We start from the raw sequence: 26,035 nt of genomic DNA on the forward strand, positions 1-26,035 counted from the left end.
ACCCCTTTTGCCTCATTGCACTCTGAACTGATTTACTTGATCATATTTGTTTATCTGAGGCCTGCCTCTAAATACTGTGGGAAAAAACTCACCAAATACTCAGCGTGTCCACATGGCCTTGAGTTATGTTCCCACAATGAACTTTAAGTGAGTTTTTGATGCTGCGTGGTTTTGGGATTTATAGCAATTTCATTTCCACTGTTCTTCTTTATTATAGTGCGTAAACTCACCTGCTGTGCGTTTTCCCAATTTTCAGCATGTTAATTTCTCTTGCGTCTACGCTGAGTTTTCTGTGCAGATATTCTGCATAGACTTTCATTAGATTGGAAAAATTTACAGGTAAAAACCCCAGAGGGTCAAAAACACAATATAAACAGAAAAGACACACAAAAACACAATGAAAAAAATGAAGTAACCTAGTTTACATATTAGGTGTAATGGGTACTTTACATGCTGCGACATCGCTGCCGATATATCGTCGGGATTACGTCGTTAGTGACTCACATCCGGCGTCGGTAGCGACATCGCAGAGTGTAACACAAATGAGCGACGATCAACGAGCGCAAAAACATGCAAAATCGTTGCTCGTTGACACGTCGTTCATTTCCATAATATCGGTGCTGCTGCAGGTACGATGTTGTTTGTCATTCCTGCGGCAGCACACATCGCTATGTGTGACACCACTGGAACGAAAAACATCTCCTTACCTGCGTCCACCGGAAAAAGAGGAAGGAAGGAGATGGGCGGCATGTTCGGGCCTTTCATCTCCTCCCCTCCGTTTCTATTGGGCGGCAGTTCAGTGATGATGCTGTGACTTCGCTGTGACGCCTGTCACAGCAACGTCGCAGAGCAGGTATGTGCATGTGACGCTGCAGTAGCGATAATGTTTGCTATGGCAGCGATCACCACATATCGTGCCACCGATGGGGGTGGGTGCTATCGCACGCGACATCGCTAGCGATGTCGCAACGTGTAAAGCTCCCCTAAAAATGGTGCAGAAATTCTGCAACATCAAAAACTTACTGTACCAGAAGGTCATAGTGGGAATTTAAGCTTATTGTATACAATGGGAACTATGCAGTAATGATGTAGGCTCCACTGGTGCTGTCTGCTTTAGACCTGTTTCCCACGTTAGTGAAAAACACAGATTTTTTCACTCACGTGTAAAATACGCATATGTCTTTCCATGTGCCGTGATTCACGGCACATATGGGTTGTCCATTTGCAATCTGTGATCCATGCTCCGTGATTGCACATGGAGATAAACTCACCTGTCACCGCTCCTGCTGTCCATGGTGCTGAACTCTCAGGCTCTGCTGCATCCGACCACCGCTGTGTCACCTCTACAGCTACTTTCGGGTCGGCTGTACCTGCATAAATGAAAATGCATGACAGTAATTAGCCGGACAGGAAGCAGCAGCATGCAGCGGCCAGAGACAGCATCACTGGAAAAGGGGAGAATAAAAAGCTTTTTATTTTCAATGTACATGTTTCTCTGGTACATGTTTCATGGATCACACCATAGTGTGCTCCGTGGGACATTAGTCATGCCAGAAAAAAACGGACATGTCTCCGTGCGGAACACACGGACACGCATATACGCTGCACGGAGAAATGGCTAGTGAAAAATCACTGATGTGTGCGTAGACCCATTGATTTTAATGGGTCTGCGTATGTCAGTGATTCTAGTACTTATAAAAACTGTCACATACGTACCTGAATCACTGACGTGTGAAACAGGCCTTATATAGCTGACACTTTACTCTAATGGCCAAAAATGAAGCAAACTGGAAACCTGAAAAATTATCCAAAGTGAGATGCTGCAGGTAATGCTAAAAAAATGCAAAAAATAGGAGAAGAAATGAAGCTAACAAATTTAAGTAAAAAATAAGACAATCTATATATATATATATAATTGCCTTATTCTGTCTGTCTTGCTCCAAAATTGTGTCACCATGACAGTGTCACCGTGACAGTGTCGTTAGCGTGATAACTGTCGGATTGGCCGCTGGGCTCGGCCTGGCCCCGCTCCCCCACGGATTGGCCGCTCGCCTCGGCCTGGCCCCGCCCCCCCGCATAGATTAGTCGCTCGCCCCGGCCCTCCACACGCATCGCCCGCTCCAGCGTACACCGGCTCTGGGTACACATGTGCAGGGAGCCGGCCTATGCTGACGCCTCGCCCGCTCGCCCCCGCCACACGTTGGCACACTCGGCCCCGCCCCCGGCAGACATAACCTTGCGATGCTGGGATCGTGATGGAGCCGGTGTACGCTGGTAACCATGATACAAATCGCATAACTATAGGAAGCACTTCCCTTAGTTACCCGATGTGTATCATGGTTACCAGCGTACACCGGCTCCCGGTACACATGTGCAGGATGCCGGCATACGCTGCAGTCAATAATGAAGTGTCATGCAGCGGTGAAAGTTAAAGACACTGCAGGACACTTCATTATAGGCAGCGGGCACCCCCAGAAGAGAGAAGACAGAAGAAAGAAGACCCCGCAGTCATACTCACCAAACGCCGACCGGGAGCAGGTGAGCGCATCAAGGTCCTGCAGCGGCGGAACACACACACACGCACACACATAAGAACAGACACACACACATCAGATCACACTCACTCACTCTCACACACACCTCACACACACATCAGATCGCATCCACACACTCACAACATCCAGTGATATCGCTTACTTCTCGGCGGCGATACTGTGCGTGCAGTGACCTTCCAGGACCTGCCGGAGGATCACATGGCCGGAAGCATGTGGTATCTCTGGATCTTGTGAGTGTGTGAGTGCATATGAGCGATATCGTCAGTTCGTGTATGCGATTGGATGTGTGCGTGTATGCGATCGAATGTGTGCGTGTATGCGATCGGATGTGTGCGTGTATGCGATCGAATGTGTGCGTGTATGCGATCGGATGTGTGCGTGTGTTCTGATGTGTGAGTGTATGCGATCGGATCTGTGAGTGTCGGCAGAAGGCAGAGGAGCATGGCGTGCAGCACAGCTGCTGGGACCGCCCACCGGAGGGCACAGGGAGAAGTGGGGTGTGAGTGTATGCAATCAGATGTGTGCGTGTATACTGTCTGATGTGTAACTGTGGAGCACGATGGGGAGTGTGCAGCATGGGGGATGGAGCACGATGGGGGGTGCGCAGCATGGGGGATGGAGCACGATGGGGGGTGCGCAGCATGGGGGATGGAGCACGAGCACGATGGGGGTGCACACCTCCCCCCCAAAACACACACACAGCACCCCACGCGCACCGCACAACACACCACACACACACTGTGAACCACAAACTCCACCCTACACAGACACCCACACACAGACAACGCTGCAAACACCCAACACACAAACACCGCGGCATACACAAATATACGCACATACCGCGCAACACACACTGCACAAAACATACCTCCCCAAAACACACACACGCACTCCACACCCACACAAACTGCGCAACACACACAGCACCACACACAGACAACACTGCAGACACACAGCGCTCCACAAACAACGCAACACACACACAACGCAACACACATACAACACCGCTCTCACACACCCCCCACCCAGACAACACCCAGAACATTTACAGTGCCCTACACAAACACTGGCAACTACACACAACAACATCTATATATATAACAAAAATCATACATTAACTACACAATAAATTCTAGAATACCCGATGCGTTAGAATCGGGCCACCTTCTAGTACATTATATGTACCCTAAACTGTTTTTAAAAGATCACTTGTTTTGCAAAAATCACACCCATATATTAAAGTAATAATGATAAATATGGCTTTTGAATTCAAAACATAAAAAAATTAAAGAGAAACTTGCTGAATCATTAATACATTGGCACCAAGTGATGTGATTGTGGGACCCCTGTGAGTTAATTTAACATCCTCCTCTGAAGCTCAGCCATATGCTGTTCTTTCAAGAAGACTAGCTATTCCATTGCATACTGTAATAATATATTATTGATGTACAGTAATTTTCAGTTTATAAGACACACTTTTCCTCCCAAATATTTGGGAAGAGAATGAGGGGTGCATCTTATAATCTGAATGTAGCTTATGAAGGGGTGCTGGAGAGGGGTCACGGGAGGCAGGAATTTGCTGCGCGCTGCGGGCTGTGTTGAGTGCCATGCTGGATACCATGCTGGGAGTCGTGCTGAGCATTGTGCCGTGCTGCGGACAGTGAGGCAGGAGCTGTTATCTTGAAATGTCAGCCATGCAGGCTTTAAATAATCGTGCCAGAAGTTGGCATTTGCGCAGATGAAGATCTCATCTGTGCATGCGCCGCCTCCGGCCCACTGATCTCCTTGCAGTGGAATTATGGAAAATGGTGTGTGCGCAGATGAGATCTCAGCTTGTCATTGAGCTGATAGCTTAATCTGCGTACGCGTTTCTTTGAAGCCCGCAGCATTGACAGTTTCCTGAAGTTCTTCCTGCCTCACAGATCCCGCAAGGAGAATCTGGGACACCCGTTAAACTGCTCACAACATTGCCCTACTCTAGTACCACCCCTGCCTAATGTGGTCCGCTCCACCACCGCTGCCATCCCCCTCCGGTAAGAGAGCACCGGATTATAAGATGGACCACTACTTTTTTTTTTCTCTAAATTTGGGGTATGTCTTATAATCTGGTGCGTCTTCAAAAACAAAAAATACGGTAGATAGTTCAAACCTCCTTTCGGGCTATAAAATAATGTTAAAAATAATAAAACGCTTTTAAGAATATCAAAAAATCGAAACAAAAATAAAGTTTGATTTAACACTCTTTTCACTATTAAGTGAACGAAATAATACAATAAACATATTTGGTATTTGCTATATCTGTAAATGTCTGATGTTAAAATGTTAAATTAATTAACCAAATAAGTAAAAAAAAAAAAATAAAAATATAAAACTTGTTGTTTTTTTTTTTTTGCCACCACACCTTCATAAAAGAATGTAAAACCAGAACAAAACATCTTATCTACCCATATGTTATATAAATAAAACCATCAGCCAAAAAATAAATACATTTTCACAAATTTTGGAGTTTTTTTTTTAAATCTCCATTTAAATGAAAAATGAAATTACAAAAATTTAGTGTCACCATATTTTTTCACAAATTTTAGAGTTTTTTTAAATCTCCATTTAAATGAAAAAAAAACAAAATTACACAAATTTAGTATCACCATATTTTTTTTACAAATTTTGGAGGTTTTTTTAAATCTCTGTTTAAATAAAAAAATTACACAAATTTAGTATCACCATAATCTGAAAAATCAATAAAAATATTTTTGTACCATGGACTGTATGTCGTAAAAACAAAACCCACAAAATAGCATAATTGTTTTTTTTCACAATTTTATAGTATTTTTTTTCCACATTTTTCAGTACATAAAATGTTAAAATAAATGGTATAAAGCAACACTATAACACATCCTGAAAAAGAAAAAAACATTCTCTTATATGGCTGTGCATAAGGAAATATAAAGGGTTATTGCTCCTAGAAGAAGGGGAGTCAAAGACGGAAGCACAAAAAGTAAAATTGGCTGTTGAAGCAGTTAATTTCTAAAGTAGACTGTGTCTTTTATTGGGTTAAAGAATGAACTTCGCTTTTAAAACGTTACCTTTTGGTATATTTTCTTTCTTCAATAACAAAAATATATTCAGTGCACCGTATCTGGCAGTTTATGCCTCATGTAATGTGATCTCGGTTGTCAACCATTTCAGCGCACAATACGTTACCTTTGACAGCATGTGTAGTGCAATGCCTGACAGCTAAATATTGAATAAAAGAGATAAAGTTACTGTGGGAAACAATCATTTTACCCGAGCAGATAATGTTGACCAGTTTACAGAAAAGATTCTCTCACATTTAGAATCTATGAAATGAGGTACAATGCAATTTGATAACAGTAACACAAGATGTGTATCATTTGCCGGAGCAGTGAGATGAAATGATGAATATTACGATTTAAGGCAAAAGTTCGTATTGAGATCACTTAAACAATGACCTTCCTGAGAGATTGAAAATGGTAAATGTATGATTGAGTTGTTGTCTTACTGGAGGAATGGCTTGAGATAATCTCCATCCTCATGCTTGGAATCTCATCTCCAGGGTTCAGCAATGCACCTTAGGTGAGTATGTCTCAAAATTGATGTTGTCCTTTGGATTACAGATAGGGAAGATAAGATTTCCTATTATGAAGCTGATAGATCTGGATCTGAGAGCAGAAACTGGATAGCCCTCTACAAACACTCAGATATTATTGGTTTGATTACGATATGCATTCTGTTAAAGTTAGTTGACACGTGAAAAAATATACCAGTAACTATTCATGTCACCTTTATTATTTCCAAGTATAAAGGAAACTTCCTCAAAGAGAACCTAACATCATGATTTAGCATCTTAAAGAAAAGGCATGGCCGTAATGCAACTATTATGCAGATTCAATATATAACTTTACTGAAGAAAACCCCTTTCAGGTTGTTTTTTAATCTTCAGTTGAAGTTTGGGTGTAATAACATTTTGGTGCATTGGGACTGGACTCTGGTTATGGTCTGTTGCTCTGCCTTGGCCCCTCCTCATCTCTATGTGCCTCCTTTTTAATGTTTGCACCTTCACCTTTCTTGCTGTGGGCTGAGCTTGCACATATTCATCTTCTGGTGATCTTCAGCAAAATGGTGCTATTTTTTTTAAGAGCAATGGAAGTCAATATGTGCAGCTTTCACCACCCTAGCCACCATACTAGAGACCACCAAGAGATAAATCAAGGCAACAGTCTTCTATGGCAAGGATGGAGCCGGTGCAAACTTTATGAAGAAGCGAGATTCAATATGCGAGTGCACCTCCACAGATACCAATTTATTGAAGACCAATGGAAGTCAATATGTGCATCTTTCACCACCAGAGCCATCTTACTAGAGACCACTGGGAGATGACACAGTCCCTATCCTCCGCAGGCAGCAGACATCACCCTACAACCTCCGTTTCGTATTCCCAGCAACCACAGTTGGCATCATTGGGTGTCACGGGGTCCTACTCCCATATCACAAAATCAACAGAGCGAGAGATGGCGGTACAATCCAAAGAGCATTTACTCCAAGCAAAGCAAATGGTCCATAACATAATCCACAAAACAGAGGGTAAAATTAGTCCAGTAACACAAATATAGTCCGGTAACTGATAAATGTCCAGGTCTGAGAAGTCTCAGCTTCTCCCAGAGGATCAATCCTTCTCCCTTCAAGTTCCCAACAGACTGCCTGAATCTCCCAGGTAAGCAAAGGGCTTACAGTTGGCTGGACTCTAGGACCACCTCCCCTTACACCCAGGGATGGAAACGCCTCAAGAGGCTATAACCTTGCACTATAGGGGGTGATTACTTAAACAATACAATGTACACAGAAGCATTACAAATAATGGACAGTGAACCAAGCTTAAAATAGGAATCTGTACAGCAAGATACATCTCCCCACATATCCCGCAATCACATCGGGCAACTTCCGTTCCGTGTGCACTGCCCAAATGTTTCCTCCTGGACAAAGTATCTGTGCAGTTAGTTTTGCTTCATTCTCCATTCTAAAAAAGAGAGAGAGATTTATTTTCCACAACAGGGACTCAAGTGGAACTATTCGCACAGTTACTTTGGTCAAGGGGGAACATTTGGATGGTGCACATGGAACAGAAGTTGCTTGCCGATGGCAGCTGTACTGGGGTAATAGGAACTGTGGTGGCCGGAATATGGAATGGAGGTTGCTTAGCGATGTCTGCTGTCTGCAGATGATGGGAACTGTGGTGGCCTGGGGCTGTCTCAGGGCAGGTAACAAAAGGGGGAGTTGAGCATTTAGCTCAAGCATGCATGGTACTCGATTGAGGAGAACCCCAATGCTCTACCAAGTATATTTTATTCTGAGAACCCTGATGCTATAACGTGTATCGAGCAGTGCCGGGCATGCTTACTCATCACTAGTTATTACACCCAAGCTTGAAATATGGATTAAACAATTATTTATTCACTAAAGGTATTTATTAAATCTGTATAACAGTGCCATTATGGCCATGCTTAACTTTAGCATGCTAGATCGGGATGGAAGGTTCTCTTTCACAGCTTATTTCTTAATTTGCAAATGTATGCCATATGGCCATTACGGAAGTATGGACCAGGGTCAAGAGCTGAGTTAGGTGCCAGCTGTATTATACACCCAGCTTTAGAGCTAGCTTCAATCACAGAGAATAATCCTCTAAGATGCCACAGTCAATAAGGTCACTGCATATACATTTTCCAAATAGGGTGGTAGTGACCCAACTGTTATGTCTGAGCTTCATAGAAGAAGAGTAACAGAATAATACATTGCAAAACAGACCTATTGTAGTGTCTAATACTAGACGGTCAAGAGATCAAAGGTTTAAGTCCCCTAAGGGTACGTGCCCACGATCAGGACCTGCTATGCCCTGGACGCAGTGAGTCCTGACCTGCGGGGCCGTGAGTCTCCTCTGTAGGAGAGCACAGGAGACAGCAGCTGGCCATGCTCACGATCAGGGTTCAGTGTGCTGTGGTCTCTCGCTTGTGTTCTCCCTACGGAGTATGCATGCGACTTTGCAGCAAACAATTGACATGTAGCGGTTCGAAAATACGCACCGCAGGTCAGTGTTTACTGTGGAAAAAACAAGCACAGAGAGCAGGAGATTTCTAGAAATCCCATCCACCATGCTTGTACTGTACAACGCAGCGGTTTGGATGCAGCTGAAGCATGCTGCGTCCAAAACGCTGTGAAAACTGATCGTGGGCACGCAGCCTAAGGTAATATTCACATAACGTAAAGACTGCTTTTTTTCCACAGCTTTTTTGTGCAATCTGCTTCATGCAACAGTTCTAGCAAAGTGGATATTAGTTTATGAAAATGTTTGGCAGTTTTGCATTTAAAATTACTACAGACTGTGCTTTATTAACGTGTGGGAAGAAATTTATTGAAATAATTCAATTGTGTTTTTATATGCAAATTACTGTTTTTTTGTACTAAACAAATTAATAACAATACATCCAATCTGCGCTATAAATGCATAAAAAAATGGAAAACTGCTGCAAGAAATGAAGCAAAAATACAATGTAAGAGCAGCTTCATTTCTTGTAATTTTGTATAGACTCCTTCGAGAAAAACAAAGGAAAAAAACAAGTGTTTTCACAAGTAGTAACATGGCCTAAAGGCAATAAATCAATGTAAAAAAGAGCTTAAAATTATTTTTCAAATATTAACAAAACCTACACATTTGTATCAGTTCCTTCTTCCATTCTGTAAACTTATTTGTTATCACTGCCTGACTGAATTTATTATTCTGCATGGTGCGTGTCTCACTTACGAGCGACTCTGAACAGTCGCAAATAGGGTGAAAATCGTTGATCCTTGACACGTTGTTCAATTTCAAAATATTGTTCGACGTTTGGAACGCAGCAGACATGTTGCTACGTTTGACACCCTGCCAACGATGAACAACATCCACACGACCGCCTTGGTCATACAATATATCGCTGAATGATGTAGCGTTGTTTGTGAGATGTGTACGTGTGACCGCTATAAAATGACCTATGAGTGATCTCGGCAAATCGTAACAACGATCTGGGCGTGTCACATCGCTAACGAGATCACTAGCGATATCGCTGTGTGTAAAGCAGCCTTTACAGGTGAGGGTGTATCCACGATCCACCCGTGCCAGCTTGCTACTTAGATCATGCTGTCAAAATCTGACAGCATGATTTGAACTGCGGCTGGGATCACGCCATTCCTTGACCCCATCAACGGCCCCAATGGTTGCCTTGATAGCACCGAGTCAAGTGATGACCTCTATAGCTTTCATGACGTATTTCCTGTGAGATTCAACAAAGTAGCCGCTCTCACAGGAAAGCTGCATTCCTTCTGATCAGAGCTGTGCAGCTCTGATCAACAGAAATGAACAAGCGATCAGACAATGGATCCATAAATTCCCCTAGGAAATTAGTAAAATAAATAAAAAATGTATAAAAAAGGTTTTAAAAATATGAAAAAATAAAAAAAAAATAAAAGTTTAAATCACCCCCCATTCGCCCCATTGAAAATAAATAGTTAAAAAATATATATATACACATATTTGATATTGCTGCTTTCCAAAATGCCCGGTCTATTAAAATCTAAAATCAATTAATCTGATTGGTACTCGGTGTGGCAAGAAAAAAATGTCATTACATTTTTTGGTGGCGGCAATTTTTTTAAAAAAATACAATAACAGACGATCAAAACATTTTATCTTACATAAAAATGGTATCATTAAAAATGTGAGCTCAAGACAAAAAAAATAAGCCATTCCTGAGCCCCAGATCCTAAAAATGAGAACACTAGTGACCCAGAAAATGGCGCCAAAAGCGCTACTCTTTTTTTTTTTTTACAAATTTCTTAATTTTGTTTTAACCCCATAGTTAAAAGTATAAGTATATATGTTTAGTATCAAAGAACTCATACTGACCTGAGGCATCATAATTAACCATTAGTTTTATCATATAGTGAACACGGTGAATAAAATATCCCAAAAACAATCGTGCAATTTCACCGCACTTTGAATTTTTTTCCCGTTTTCCAATACAATATATGGTAAAAATAATCATTACATTCTAAAGTACACCTTTAAAAAAAAAAATAAGCCCTCATATAGAAAGATTTGATGGAAAAATAAAAAAGTTCTGGATCTCGGAAGAAGGGGAGGAAAAAAAGAAAACTAAAAATGTAAAATCACCCAGAGGTGAAGGGGTTAAAACCTTGCTGACAGATTTTATAACTACTAGCATTACAGTGCACGGAAAGTGAAAAATGGCATTAAAAAATTATAAAGATGCAGAAAATGCACCACAAAAATTGTCACGATACTTTTTTTTATCATACATTAAAAATACTTAAAACAAATCTGTCACGTACATTTTTACTTTACTAATTTAGCCAATAAGTATTAGAAAAATAGGCTCACAAAAATCAGTAACTCATGCGGGCTTTACACGAGACGATATATCGTGCGATATGTCGTCGGGATCACGGTTTTCGTGACGCACATCCGGCATCGTTCACGACGTCGTCTCTTGTGACACCTCTGAGCGACGCAGTATCGCTCACAAATTGTGAGTCATGTACTCGTCGTTAACTTTCATAATATCATTTATTTTCATGGGTGCAGGTTGTTCATCGTTTCCGTGGCATCACACATTGCTTCGTGTGACACCCCGGGAACGATGAACAGCAGCTTTACCTGCATCCCACGGCACCCGCCGGCTTAATGGAAGGAAGGAGGTGGGCGGGATTTTTACATCCCGCTCATCTCCGCCCCTCCGCTTCTATTGGCCGGCTGCCGTGTGACGTCGCTGTGACGCCGAACGTCCCACCCACTCCAGGAAGAGGACGTTCGTCAGCCACAGCGAGGTCGTCCGGAAGGTAAGTACGGGTGACGGGGGTTAAATGAGTTTGCGCGTCACAGATAGCGATTTGCTCGTGACGCAAAAATGACGGGGGCGGGTTCGATCGCTCGTGCTATCGCACGATAGATCGACTCGTGTAAAGCAGGCTTTATCAACTCTCCAAAAGATTTATGTAAAAAAACAGAAAAAAACAAGGTTTTTTTTGCAGTAACAAATATTAATTTATTGTCTCCAATATACTGCTCAAAAAAATAAAGGGAACACAAAAATACAAAATCCTTGTTTAAGTGTTTCCTTTATTTTTTTGAGCAATATATTTTAAAAGTATATGTGTACAGAAGTTTATAAAGAATGACAATCTTCAGAACATTGATAGAGCAGTGCATGCACTATTGCAGGAGTCAATTACAGCAGTATGAATGCATAGAATTTTCAAATATTAGACAAAGTGGTCAAAAGCATATATAAAGACATACAAGTGCCAGGTCACATGTATATGGTAAACATTTTCTTAGTCAAAATAATGGTTCAAACTGAAGGTTCTCCAACATACGTTTCGCAAATTTATTTCACTTCCTCAGGGAGTCTGATGTACTAAACTGAATCACAAAGTTTTAAATGTTTTGGACTTTGGGCACATGATTGGAGACCAGCCAATGAGATCCAAACTCAACAGAAATGGATTAATTTGCCATGTGGGCAAACCGTCTAGTGCCCAGTCATCAAGACAAAACCGTGCATGACCAGGATGCTGAGAATTGAGCATGTATGCACTAAGAAGCAGAACCCATTAAAATCATGAATATATATATGGTGAAGAAAAATGGAATCACATGGGGGCACCACTAGCTGAATACAGGTCCATAACATGGACCCAGAGGAATTCCAAACAGTGCTATAAGCAATTGTCATGGTCGTCTCTCTGCTGTAAGAGATTAGTGACAGGTTCTGGGTCTGGGTCTTACTTTACCTGGTGAGACTCTGCTATTATTTAAATTTGGTTTTCTTTCCTTTGGTATAAAGAGGGTTAATGTCAGTTTGCTTTGCAGCAGGGTCCTGATCAGGTGTTTCCAGTTTGAACCACTCCCAGTCCCTTTATATACCCTCTGCTACCAGCAGAGGGTGCTGGTTATTCATGATTAATTTGGATTCTGCTCTTGGAGGAAGAAGGAGCTGCTGAAACTCTCTGTTGGAGTTGCTGTGGTGGCTGCAGTTTTGGATCTGACTGCAGCAGTCTGTTGTGGTGTTTTCCCCCTGTTTGACTTCCTTTCCTAGTGTTTTGTTTCAGTGCAGCGGTGAAGATTGCATCTGTCACCTGCCCACTGTCTAGCCAGGGTCTATTGTAGGGTCATATGAGGGCTTCAGATTCTGGCTCACCAACAGGTGAGGAACCTGTATAGGGACTAGTTAGGAGTGCAGGGTACACTGGAAGGTAAGTGAGGAGGTACCCAGGTTCAATCTTACTAGCGTTAGGGCCCAATGTTGTTAAAGTGTCCCCAGTGTACCCCTTGTTTGTCATTGTATTTCACCTGTTTAGTTTTGTGTTTGGCCTCATGCCAGACCTCCCTTAGTCCGAGCGTGACATGGATCTAGTCATGTGGAAATACCCCGAACATGGATCCACGCATTTCAAAATTTCTTGCATAAAACAACCAGTTGCTTTTTTGTCATACTCAAGTACAACCAATGCCTCCTATTAAAATGCTCATGTAATGGTTTTGCCTTCGCGACCACATGGTTAGGAGTAGAGCCTTTATCCCAGGCCTCTTTTCTGGATCGAAGAAGCCTTTTATATTGTCATCACTGGTGAATCAGCGCCCGCTATAAGCTTAGCGCTGCTCTGCCTGTGATTGCTGGTCCCTGTAAGTATTGATCCTTACCTGTTCCTGCTGAACCCTCGCCCTCTATCTGTGTCCGTTCCTCGTTCCCACCTCCGTTACTCCCTCTAGCTCTGGTTATTTTTTTTCCCCTTCCTCCTTCCCCCTCTCGGTTGTTCCTCTGGTATTGACCTCGGCCTGACCTCGACCTTGCTTCTGCTCGTTCTTTTGGTCTTCACCCTCTCGGCACAGTGTATGACCCGGCCTGCCCGACCTTCCCCCACACACCTCACGGCATCTGCCGTGAATGAATAAATGAATAAAATTATTATTATTATTATTATTATTATCTGCTTTCCGGCTTGTGCAGAGAGCTACTGCACCAAGCACACATGGCATGTCTACCTCCTCACAGACTAGGCACTGTTTAGCTTCTGCCCTGCAGGGCTCCAGCTTCCCCTAATGGCAGCCTGACAGCTCACAAGTTAACCCCTACATCTCTTTACATTCATAAATATATACAATCTGTTACCTAGACTTTGTGTATGTGGATAGTTGTTCATCAAAATGTTTTTTTCAGCAAAAAAAAGGATAAAATGACCAAATATAGGTATGAATATACAAATACAAACATGTAAAAGCCATTGACCACTCACGTTAAATATAATGTAAAATAGCTCAAAGCAAATCAAGTAGGTAGATTTAAAAATAAAGCTCAGATCTTCAACAGAAAGCATTAAGACCTCCCATCCGTGTCAGCGAGGGATGTTTTCGCACATCAATTTGCAATGCACAGGGAAAAAAAACTACAAGGGGGAGTGATGCATTCTGGGCATGGAGCCAAGGAAAATTCTGCACTCTTCAATTTGCTGTCAGTTTTCTCCCTTAAACAAAGCAAAGAAATAGTACAAAAAAATGCGAGAAGGAGCGGAATCAGTTTTAGTGTAAAATGTCAAAATTCTGATTAAAGCAAACATAAGCTATTCAGCGCGCTACATAACATCAAATAGGAAGAAAAAAGGAATGGAAATCAGACTCTGATGAGGGAGATGTATGGACACAAATCTGCTGTACAGCTGTATGTCAGGACTAAAGGAGTTAAAAAACAAGAACAAGAGCAATAAAAAAACAGGTTTCAGGGAATTTTCTGACTTCTGGCACATGTGATGCCATTATGAATCTTTATCCATCGGATTCCACAAGAGGAGAAAGTCTCACAAGTATTTATTAAATTAAATATTCATTTCATTCAACAAACTGGGTGAAGTCTGAATTCAGCATGGGGCTATTTTAGGGTCCAGAATGCTGAGAGGGACTTAGGCAGGCTTTGCACACTACGACATCGCAGGTGCGATGTCGGTGGGGTCAAATCAAAAGTGATGCACATCCTGCGTCGCAGTCGATATCGTAGTGTGTAAATCCTTTTTGATACGATTAACGAGTGCAAAAGCGTCGTTATCGTATCATCGGTGTAGAGTCCGACATTTCCATTATTTGGCAGCAGCGACAGGTACGATGTTGTTCCTCGTTCCTGCGGCAGCACACATCGCTGTGTGAGAAGCCGCAGGAGCGAGGAACATCTCCTACCTGCATCACCCGGCTCTGCGGAAGGAAGGAGGTGGGCGGGATGTTTACGTCCCGCTCATCTCTGCCCCTCCGCTTCTATTGGCCGCCTGCCGTGTGACATCGCTACGACGCCGCATGACCCGCCACCCTAATAAGGAGCGACGTCGCAAGGGCAGGTGAGTGCATGTGAAGCTTGCATAGCAATAATGTTCGCTATGCCAGCTATCACCATGATATCACAGCTGCGACAGGGGCGGGGACTATCGCGCACTGCATCGCAACATCGTCTTGCCATGTCATAGTGTGCAAAGGGCCCCTAAGGCTGCGTGCACATGATCAGTGTTTGCAGTGTTTTGGACTCAGTATGCTTCAGCTGCGTCCAGAACGCTGTGTCGTATAGTACAAGCACAGTGGACGCGATGTCTAGAAAGCCCGTGCCCACTGTGCTTGTATTTTCTGCAGCAAACACTGACCTGCAGTGCGTATTTCCAGACCGCAGCATGCTAATTGTTTTCTGCGGATTCGCATGCGTCCTCCATAGGGAGAACACAAGCGAGAGACCGCAGTGCACTGAACCCTGATCGTAGATACAAGCAGCTGTGATGTCCTGGGGAGGAGACGCGTGGCCCCACAGTTCAGGACCCACTGCATCCAAGACGCTGTGAGTCCTGTTCGTGGGCACATACCCTAAGAAGCTGGTACACAGTACAGCAGACCAAACTTTTTACTACCCTTCATTGCAGGGGTACATCATAGTAAAGGGTTCATTCCTGGTAAAGGTAAGCATTATACTACGATGGTACAGTCATGGCAATGGCTAAAGAGTAATGCTCCAAGTGGAATTCTATTGAGGGTCGATAGACATTTTAACCATTGAGCTGAGTGAAAATATTCAAGTGGAATTTAATTGTGCTCAAATTTCCCAAAAATAAAAATACAGATTTTTTTTATAACTTGCATGTGTGGTGATGCTGGTTCATTAAAATAGCTGTGATTTTTCTCCACTAAGACAAGGACTGATGGCACATCCTACCTTTCTAATGTGAACAGGTGCAAGCTGAGTATGAAACATAGTAACAAAAAGGAGACAGGTACTCTCTGTTGTGCTAAGATATGTGGAACAATGAATATGAGAATATAGACATGCATTACTGGTTTGAAAAAATATGTAAAAATTTAGATACTTAGCACACAAAATTGGCCAGATGTTATGTGAGCCCAAAAGCTAGCAACAAGGCAACTTCATATTTGTTGGGTCCCTATCAAACTAATGCCTCTCTTTAGTTTAAAAAACCTACAATTTATGGGCGGACAGGAACCTGCAAATGGAGAATTAAAATAGCCTGAGCCTGAAGAGCAGGAGTGCTCAATCAGAAGGCATAACCCTGTAATCTAAGAAAAAGCCTGATGGCACATCCTACCTTTCTAATGTGAACAGGTGCAAACTGAATATGAAACATAGTAACAAAAAGGAGACAGATTCAGACTGCAGTGCCAAGATATGGAAAACAATGAATATGGGAATATAGGCATGCATTACTGCTATGTAAAACATGTAAAAATTGAGATACTTAGCACATAAAATTGGCCAGACATCATGTGAGCCCAACAGCCAGCAGCAAGGTAATTTTCTTGGGTCTGAACTACAAATAGTCACAAAAAAGTAAAAAAGTAAAGGAAAATACCTCTCATCACTTTACCGCTCACCTCTTCAGCCCCTTCAATCTTCACCGTCACTTGTTCGATCCTTGTCTAATCCCTGAAATTTTTTACATTTTATGTTAGTTATGCTTTTGGGTCTGTAAACTATTTAACCATTGTGATGGCACAGATCAAAGTAAAAACTCCTATTTGGTACCTAGAACATTAATAAAAGATATAAATGTCAGCAATTCAGGTTTGTAGTGACATTTCCATGAAATGACTCCAAAAGAAAAGGCAAAAATGGAATCAAAAGTCGTCATTTTTGGAGCCTTTTTGATCACCTTAGGTGTATTCTTGGTGCAGGCCCTCAATGTAACTCAAATAGTACTTTGGCACTGAATATGAATTCTTCCCCTTTGAAGTGTTTAGGTTCAGCAGTGCTCCATGTGAATGTGCTCCAAAGGCCATGGCATCTCAAGGAGTCTCTGCTGCAAAGTTTCTAGTTTCCTGGGATGCACATACAATCTATATTTAGTTATATGCAGTGATGAGCAAGCACTGAAATGCTCAGGTGCTCAGATGCTTGTCCCGAGTAACAAGTATAATGGAAGCCAATGGGACACAAGCATTTTTCCGGAAGAACCTCCCATGAGGAATGCAGGGCTGGAAATTATCTGAAGTGGAAAGAAAAATTGCTAAAATGGAATGGAAACAGCGTTAAGAAGATGTCTAGACATATCCGACTCCCTGGTCGCTGTTGAGAACAATGTTGTCAGAGTATTACATCACTTTTACGGACAAACAATAAAACATATCAAACCAAAGAGAACATGGATTTTACATGAAAAAAATGTTAAGAAACATTCTTTCCTCTTGTATACTTGGCAAAAATGACTAGGCAAATTTAAAAACGAGAAAAACCACCTCCTCTCTACCTTAGGCTATGCTCACATGTAGCGTTTTGTTCTTTCTCACTGTTTCCAATAGTGAAAAAAACATTCACTGGTAAATGTAATTTTAACATTTTACTACCTTAGCTGGACATGTGACGTGTGTGACATGATTAGACACGTGCTGTTTAATTTTTGAAGGGTGGACGTCTGACTTTATTAAACCGAACCCGAACTGAACCCAAGCCTTTATACCTTTAACTTGGATGACCTCTTGATGACAACTCCCTGACACCCGGAAGCGCTGGTGTCGCATCAGTGTCGTCAGGAGGTCATCCGAGTTCATTAGATTCTCCGATGACCTCCTGTCACTGCACACGCTACTGGGGACTTACCGGCAATGCTGTTGCTTCCCGGTCTGCGTATCTACATCTCCTACAGTAATGGTAACCTGTAAATCAAAGTGGCTAAAAGGACCTCTGCTGACATCATGCCCATGTGACCAGAAGGGCCACCCCTTCTGGGGTCACTTGGGCATGACATCAGCAATGGCCTCCACCAAGATAGCTGATAGGAGGGAGCAACATTATTTTTTGAACTACACGTGGGCATTGAGTTGTTTATAATAGAATAATAGAAATAGAGGTCTGGGGGTAAGACAGGAGGGTCCCCTATAATCATGCACAAGTGGCTTCGACCTTCCCTGCATTCAACTTATCTGGGGATCTCACCCCCAGACCCCTGCTTCTATTATACTTAAAGTGCAGGGCCGTGTCCTGCACCGCACCAGCACTTTAACAGTGTCGGCATGGAGCTGCGGGCTGCCCGCACTTCATGGATGGGATTATCAGTGTTGAAGGGCTAGCAGGGAGCGGGACAAGGCCCTTCACTTTAACAATGGCAGTGCCAGCAGGGGGCCAGCCAAAATCAGTGGTGCCATGTCCTGCTCCCAGCCAGCCCTTCAACACTGACAATGCCATCCAGGGAGTGCGGGGAAGCCTGCACTTCCATGTCGGCACTGTTAAAGTGCTCGCACAGTGCAGGACACGGCTCCGCACTTTAAGCCAGAATGCTTCAGGTCACCTGAGGTCATGCTGTGTGAACCTGAGTATGACCTCCAATGAAATGAGTGACCTCACTGCTGACATCCGGGTCCTGCTTGTCAGTGTTTCCTGGAGCCTGGAGAGATCAGACTTGTTTTCAGTCTCTCCAGGCTTGAATGTAGCAGAGCTCATACCGAACCTGAGTCTGGCAAGCCTTTATTGAACAGGTTCACTCATCTCTATATTTGGACTCCAGTTCTGCAGGAAACTGCATGAATGTGGATTGTTATGAAATGAACATCCAACATCTTCAAAGTCCATTGGTGGTGTTGTCGATTGATGGGAAAGCCATTTCCGAGGCAATCCATTTAGTTACAGAGCAAGTGGAAATTCAGGTGGAATTGCTGCACTCAGAGCAAATTGCCTTCTATGGTCATCCAGATCTGGCAAATCCACTGCTTCTGGGTCTGCCACGACTTCAAGTTCATGAGCCTGTCTTGGACTTCAAATCTGGTGAGGTGATTTGATGAGGACAGTTCTGCCATGAGAAATGTCTAGTTCCTATCTTTCCTGCTCAACTGCCATGCACTATGTCAGATCTTCTGAGCTTGCCACCCGCCAATTGGTCCTACATGGACGTCTTCGATTTGAAGGAATTGGAGGTGTTACCTGATCACAGGCTATACAATTTCTGGGTTTCCTGACTCTCCGAGGTCAAATCTATACTTTTCTCCAGGTGGAGACCCAAGCCATGTCCTAGTATAATAAGGAGAATCTGTCAAAAGGATTTATCCAGAAATCCTTCTCTCTGGCTGGCTCTCTCTGTCACTGCATTGATCTCTGTCTCAATAAGATTATGGTCAAGAATAGGGATGACCGAACCAAAACTATAATGTTTAGTGTCCGTACAGAACACCTTGTGTTCGGTGCTGAACAACAAACACAGAGTTTTGAATGTACATCTGACTCCTGTTCAGGTTTGTCACCCAAATAAGGCTTGTTGAAAGGAAGCAAGCTTTTATTCTGTGGGCATTTACAGAGCCATCACAGCCATTCCCAGTATTGGCATGGCGGTGATTGGCCAGACAAATCACTGTAAAAAAAAGAAAATGGTTAAAGCAGGACATACTTACCAATCTCTGCAGTGCGGTTGTCACACTGCTTCAAGATCCACTCATTATCCATCATTCACTGCTTCCCTTACCCACCATCTGTGATATTGTCTGTGAATGCTTGTAGTCAGACTGCCGGCGTGCTGTCATCTCTGATTAGTAGGCCTCACAGAGGCTGTCTGTATCCCTAAGTAAAGCAAAAAAAGAAATAAATTTAAAAACAATTATGTAGGGTGCTCAGTATATAGTTACTGAGCACAGATAAAGCATATGGCTACAGGCTGCAGCCCCTATTTGTGTGCTTATCTTGGCTGTGCATCAAAATAAGAGGGATATTATGCAGCTTTTTTTAATATTTAAATAAATAAAAAATGTCATGCAGTCCCCCCAATGTTGATACCTAGCTAAGATAAAGCCAACAGCTGGGGGCCGGTATTCTCAGACTTGGGAGGTCCATGATTATTGAGTCCTCCTCAACTTAAAAATAGCAGCCTAAAGCCACCTAGAATTGTCACATCCGTGGTGCAGTGGCATTCCGGGTAATATAAGGCATTAATGACAACTCACAGCTTCCACTAAGCCCTAGATTAGTAATGGGGAGGGTCTATGAGAACCCCAATTACTGATCCTGTAAGTGAAAAGAAATAAAATCAAATCACACCCAAAAAATCCTTTGTTTGAATTAAAATACAAAAACACACCCTCTTTCTCCATTGTATTAAACCCACAAACACCCAGATCCAACGTAATTCAGTAGAAGTACTATGACAATCTTAACTCTGCTACATCCTGAAGTTGCAGCATGCAGGCTCAGAACACGACTGTTCCCTGCATCACCAGCAAGAGACTGACTGAGCCACAGCTGTGAGCAGTGATGTCACTTAGATTATTCGCATTCACAGCTGCAGGTTCCCACTGTATTTTACCTGTGACCACATGCAAAGCTACCTCAGGTAACCTCATTGAACTCAGTGACATCACCTCAAGTGAATTGAATTCAATCAGACCTGCATTTCCTGGCAGCTAACCACATTTTTTTGTCAAGAGAAGTAGATTTGGTGTTGAAATTTATACAACAAATTCCTGCACCAAACCTGCATTTTCTGGCAAAAGAAATAGATAAAAACGCGATGCGGTTTTGATGTGGTATTGATGCAATGTATTGCTAGGAGATGCAGATTTAGTGTAGGAACTTGGTGAAAAAATTCTGTCACCAAAATTTCATCTCTTGACAAAAAAAACACACAAAATTTTTTTTTTCTGCAAGGAGATGCAAATTTGGTGCTGACATGTCTACACCAAATTTGCATCTCCTTTCAGAAAACCGCAGCAAAATGACGTCAAAACCATTTTTGTGAGGTTTTTTTTTTTACCATGAGATGTAGATATGTTGCTTAAATTTAAACACCACATTTCTGCACCAAATCTTTATGTTTTGGCAAAAAAACGCAATGAAAAGCGTTGCGGTTTTGATGCGTTTTTGCCAGGAGAAGCAGATTTGCAGGAATGTGGTGTATAAATTTCAGTACTAAATCTGCATATCCTGGTTTCTGCCAGGAGATGACCTGCAATCCAACAGTCCTGCAACGGCTTTTATAGTAAAAGTGAAAGTGCTACTGGATTGTCAGACTGCAGGACACAGCCATGACCCGCAACCCGACTGTCCGGCCGAGGCTTGAAAGTGAAAGTGTTGCCAGATTGTTGGACAGCCAGCACTTTCACTTTTACTTTGAAGCCGCTGCCCGACTGTCAGGTTGCGGGTCACAGCCATGTTCTGCAGTCCAACAGTCCAGCACTCAGGTCACCAGATGTCATATGATGTGAGCAGGGCTACAATTTTGCTTCTGGTGTCCTTCAAAAGCTCTTTGGTCTTCACCAAAGTGGAGTTTGGAGTGAGACTGTTTGAGGTTGTGTACAGGTGTCTTTTATGCTGATAACACATTCAAACAGGTTTCATTACTACAGGTAATGAAAGGTAGTGGAGGACAGAGGAGCCTCTTAAAGAAGAAGTTACAGGTCTGTGAGAGTCAGAAATCTTGCATGTTTTTAGATGACTAAATACTTATTTTCCGCCATAATTTGCAAAAAAAAACCTTGCCAAATCAGACAAGGTGATTTTCTGGATGTGTTTACTCATTTTGTCTCTCATAGTTGTTGTCTACCTATAATGTCAATTACAGGCCTCTCTCATCTTTTTAAGTGGGAGAATTTGCTCAATTGGTGGCTGACTAAATACTTTTTCCCCCATTGCATGAATGACATCCTGGTGTTCTCTCCCTATCTGCCCATCTGCCCACACACAGGAGGAATCTTCCCCTTTTCTGGGGTATATAGTCTCTGATACCACACTAAAGATGGAGCCGGAGAAGGCCTGGGTGATCCTGAAGTGACCTCGTCTTGATGGTGTGAAAATTATCCAGAGATTTTTGGTATTTTCAAATTACTACCACCAGTTTAATGCACACTTCTCATCTCGTCTAGTTATCTCGTCTCGTCTCGGCACTGCCACCTCATACTGCGGCCGCTAAAACAACATAGCTGGAAATCTGGATAAAGGGGCAAGAGTCATGGGGTGCTGTAATCAAGCAAATATACAGTATACATTGCAGAAGACCAAAGGAAGAGGTTAGAACTCACCCGACGTCTTGAAGAATCAGTCTTTTATTACATCTGATAAAAACAGAATGGTTAGGCAAGGGAGGATGCGGAGAGCAGAGGGACGACAACTGCCGTATCGTGCGGACGGTTGGGCTTCCACGTGTCCCGATAATGCAAAAATCACTATGAAAAAAAGTAAAGGATGAAAATCTTAAGTCATTTGGTATTTTCATTATTAGAATTACTTTTAGAATAAAGTAAAAACATTTGCAAAACAATTACATTTGAAAATGTAATCTCCAAAACAATTTAAAAAATGTCCTGCTTTTATTACCCCACCAAAAATAAGGAAAGTTATTCAATACATTACATATGTACAGTTAGGTCCAGAAATATTTGGACAGTGACACAATTTTCGCGAGTTGGGCTCTGCATGCCACCACATTGGATTTGAAATGAAACCTCTATAACAGAATTCAAGTGCAGATTGTAACGTTTAATTTGAAGGTTTGAACAAAAATATCTGATAGAAATTGTAGGAATTGTACACATTTCTTTACAAACACTCCACATTTTAGGAGGTCAAAAGTAATTGGACAAATAAACCAAACCCAAACAAAATATTTTTATTTTCAATATTTTGTTGCGAATCCTTTGGAGGCAAACACTGCCTTAAGTCTGGAACCCATGGACATCACCAAATGCTGGGTTTCCTCCTTGTTAATGCTTTGCCAGGCCTTTACAGCCGCAGCCTTCAGGTCTTGCTTGTTTGTGGGTCTTTCCGTCTTAAGTCTGGATTTGAGCAAGTGAAATGCATGCTCAATTGGGTTAAGATCTGGTGATTGACTTGGCCATTGCAGAATGTTCCACTTTTTTGCACTCATGAACTCCTGGGTAGCTTTGGCTGTATGCTTGGGGTCATTGTCCATCTGTACTATGAAGCGCCATCCGATCAACTTTGCGGCATTTGGCTGAATCTGGGCTGAAAGTATATCCCGGTACACTTCAGAATTCATCCGGCTACTCTTGTCTGCTGTTATGTCATCAATAAACACAAGTGACCCAGTGCCATTGAAAGCCATGCATGCCCATGCCATCACGTTGCCTCCACCATGTTTTACAGAGGATGTGGTGTGCCTTGGATCATGTGCCTTTCCCTTTCTTCTCCAAACTTTTTTCTTCCCATCATCCTGGTACAGGTTGATCTTTGTCTCATCTGTCCATAGAATACTTTTCCATGACTGAGCTGGCTTCATGAGGTGTTTTTCAGCAAATTTAACTCTGGCCTGTCTATTTTTGGAATTGATGAATGGTTTGCATCTAGATGTGAACCCTTTGTATTTACTTTCATGGAGTATTCTCTTTACTGTTGACTTAGAGACAGATACACCTACTTCACTGAGAGTGTTCTGGACTTCAGTTGATGTTGTGAACGGGTTCTTCTTCACCAAAGAAAGTATGCGGCGATCATCCACCACTGTTGTCATCCGTGGACGCCCAGGCCTCTTTGAGTTCCCAAGCTCACCAGTCAATTCCTTTTTTCTCAGAATGTACCCGACTGTTGATTTTGCTACTCCACGCATGTCTGCTATCTCTCTGATATATTTTTTATTTTTTTTCAGCCTCAGGATGTTCTGCTTCACCTCAATTGAGAGTTTCTTAGACCGCATGTTGTCTGGTCACAGCAACAGCTTCCAAATGCAAAACCACACACCTGTAATCAACCCCAGACCTTTTATCTACTTCATTGATTACAGGTTAATGAGGGAAACGCCTTCAGAGTTAATTGCAGCCCTTAGAGTCCCTTGTCCAATTAGTTTTGGTCCCTTGAAAAAGAGAAGGCTATGCATTACAGAGCTATGATTCCTAAACCCTTTCTCCGATTTGGATGTGAAAACTCTCATATTGCAGCTGGGAGTGTGCACTTTCAGCCCATATTATATATATAATTGTATTTCTGAACATGTTTTTGTAAACAGCTAAAATAACAAAACTTGTGTCACTGTCCAAATATTTCTGGCCCTGACTGTATCGCATCATTGTAATGGATATGGACAAGTTGACTTCCATGCAAGGTCTATGTCACTAAAAGTGCAACTTTATTCCTTTATCAGATAAGTGAAGTTGACGTGGTAGATCCTGATGATGATGGATCACTAGCTAATTGAACTTTAAAGGAATGTTCAGAAAATTACATTTGTATTATCAATCCTTTATGAGACATTAGTGATGAGAAAATATGCTTAAATTCAATTTCTGTAGTTCGCTCTCATTTGGCAAGAAATTCGATTTTCATTGAGTTTATTTGATATCAATCAAATGTGTCTTGTTATGCGTTTGAATCTCTCGACACTCCTGAACACAGTAAACATAAAGCATAACAAATATAAAAGAAGAAATGATACACACCTCTCATCTCACCTGTCACGTCATCTCAGATCACCGTGAATCACTCTCTGACTCTCCAGTGTGAATAAGCCTCAATGTCACATGGAGGCATGACACACATCTATAAAATATCAAGACTTAGAAGGGCCTAATCAGAGTGGGACCTACGGGAATCTGCAATGGAGTAGAAAGTAGTGACGAGAAGAATAACGAAGAGGAGTAGAGATGTGAGGACCCATGGAAGCTTGAGTTTGCCATGTTCAGCCGGACTTTAGATTAAGTTGAGTTGTGGACCCAAACTTGACCTGAACTTGATCTCGGAGCCCGAACCCCATTAAAAGTCAATGATTGGGAAGTTCAGCTCTCCGCCTAGGTACATCCAACCATAAATGGAGCATTTGTGGGGGGAGGGAGGGTTTATTGTTTTTAACATCATCTGTAAATTTAGTTTTTACTACCAGTGAGAACCATTCAGAAACTGCAAGCGGATCTCACATGGCCATGTTCTGAGCATACCGGAGGACCCCAATGCTCAATCGAGTGGTTATCATGTGTACAACACCTAAATTCTGATCTCAAACACAGATTTTTTTTTTTATTTTTTTTAAAAGTCTGTCTTTGTTATGTACCCTAAACTTTACAATTCGGCTTTGCTCATGTATAATGAGGAGCCAACCAGAGAACAGGTATGGAAGAGCTGGTGAGAGGGGAGTATAAATACTTATTCCTTTTTTTACACACTTCCTGGCGGACTTGATTTTTAATGAATCAATTTGATATGAATTGAATCTCACATTAAACTGAGGAAATTTCAAATTAGATAAATTGAATTTTGAGAGATTTCTTCGGACATGCATAGCTATAGTACAATCATAGGGGTTAAAAGAAATCATGGAGCCTGTGAGGGTTAAAAACATATTCCTCCACCATACACGAGATCAGTGCTGTAAATTACGTGCGAGATTTTTCATTTTGACCCAAAACATTCAAGTTTTTTTTTTTGTCATAAACAATCTAAAATGAATGTACTCATTGTACCTGAAGGCACAAATGGCCCCGAGATGTCATGAATATTCAATGCTATACAACATTTCTACATGTAAATGAGACTGACGGATTCCATAGCAGGGATAAGATGATTTGTACAAATGCAGTTTCATAACCTCACTGGTATTCCGTTTAAATAAAATTCATTTTTCGATTCAGTCTTTTTTTCCCCCCTGAAATCCCTCATTCCTTGTCTATTAAAGAACATAACACGCATTTTCATTTGAAGAGATGGGAGGGACACAGTCCTTCTTCATTGCTATCTTGTTAGGCGCAGACCTTAGAAATTAAATTGCTTGAAATGTGCTTTAGGAAGGCTCTCAGCATGCTGCCTTGATGATATGAAATGGCAAAGCTGCAACATAATGCATTTGAATTTTATAATTAAAATTAATGGGAAAATGAAAAATAAATAGCCGGTATTGGTTCAAATTCCCTATGGCAGAATAGATTCCCAGTTACTAATTATTTTGTTTCTAACTCTCTG

The sequence above is a fragment of the Anomaloglossus baeobatrachus genome, chromosome 1 (assembly GCF_048569485.1).
Source record: "Anomaloglossus baeobatrachus isolate aAnoBae1 chromosome 1, aAnoBae1.hap1, whole genome shotgun sequence".
NCBI classification, from domain to species: Eukaryota; Metazoa; Chordata; class Amphibia; order Anura; family Aromobatidae; genus Anomaloglossus; species Anomaloglossus baeobatrachus.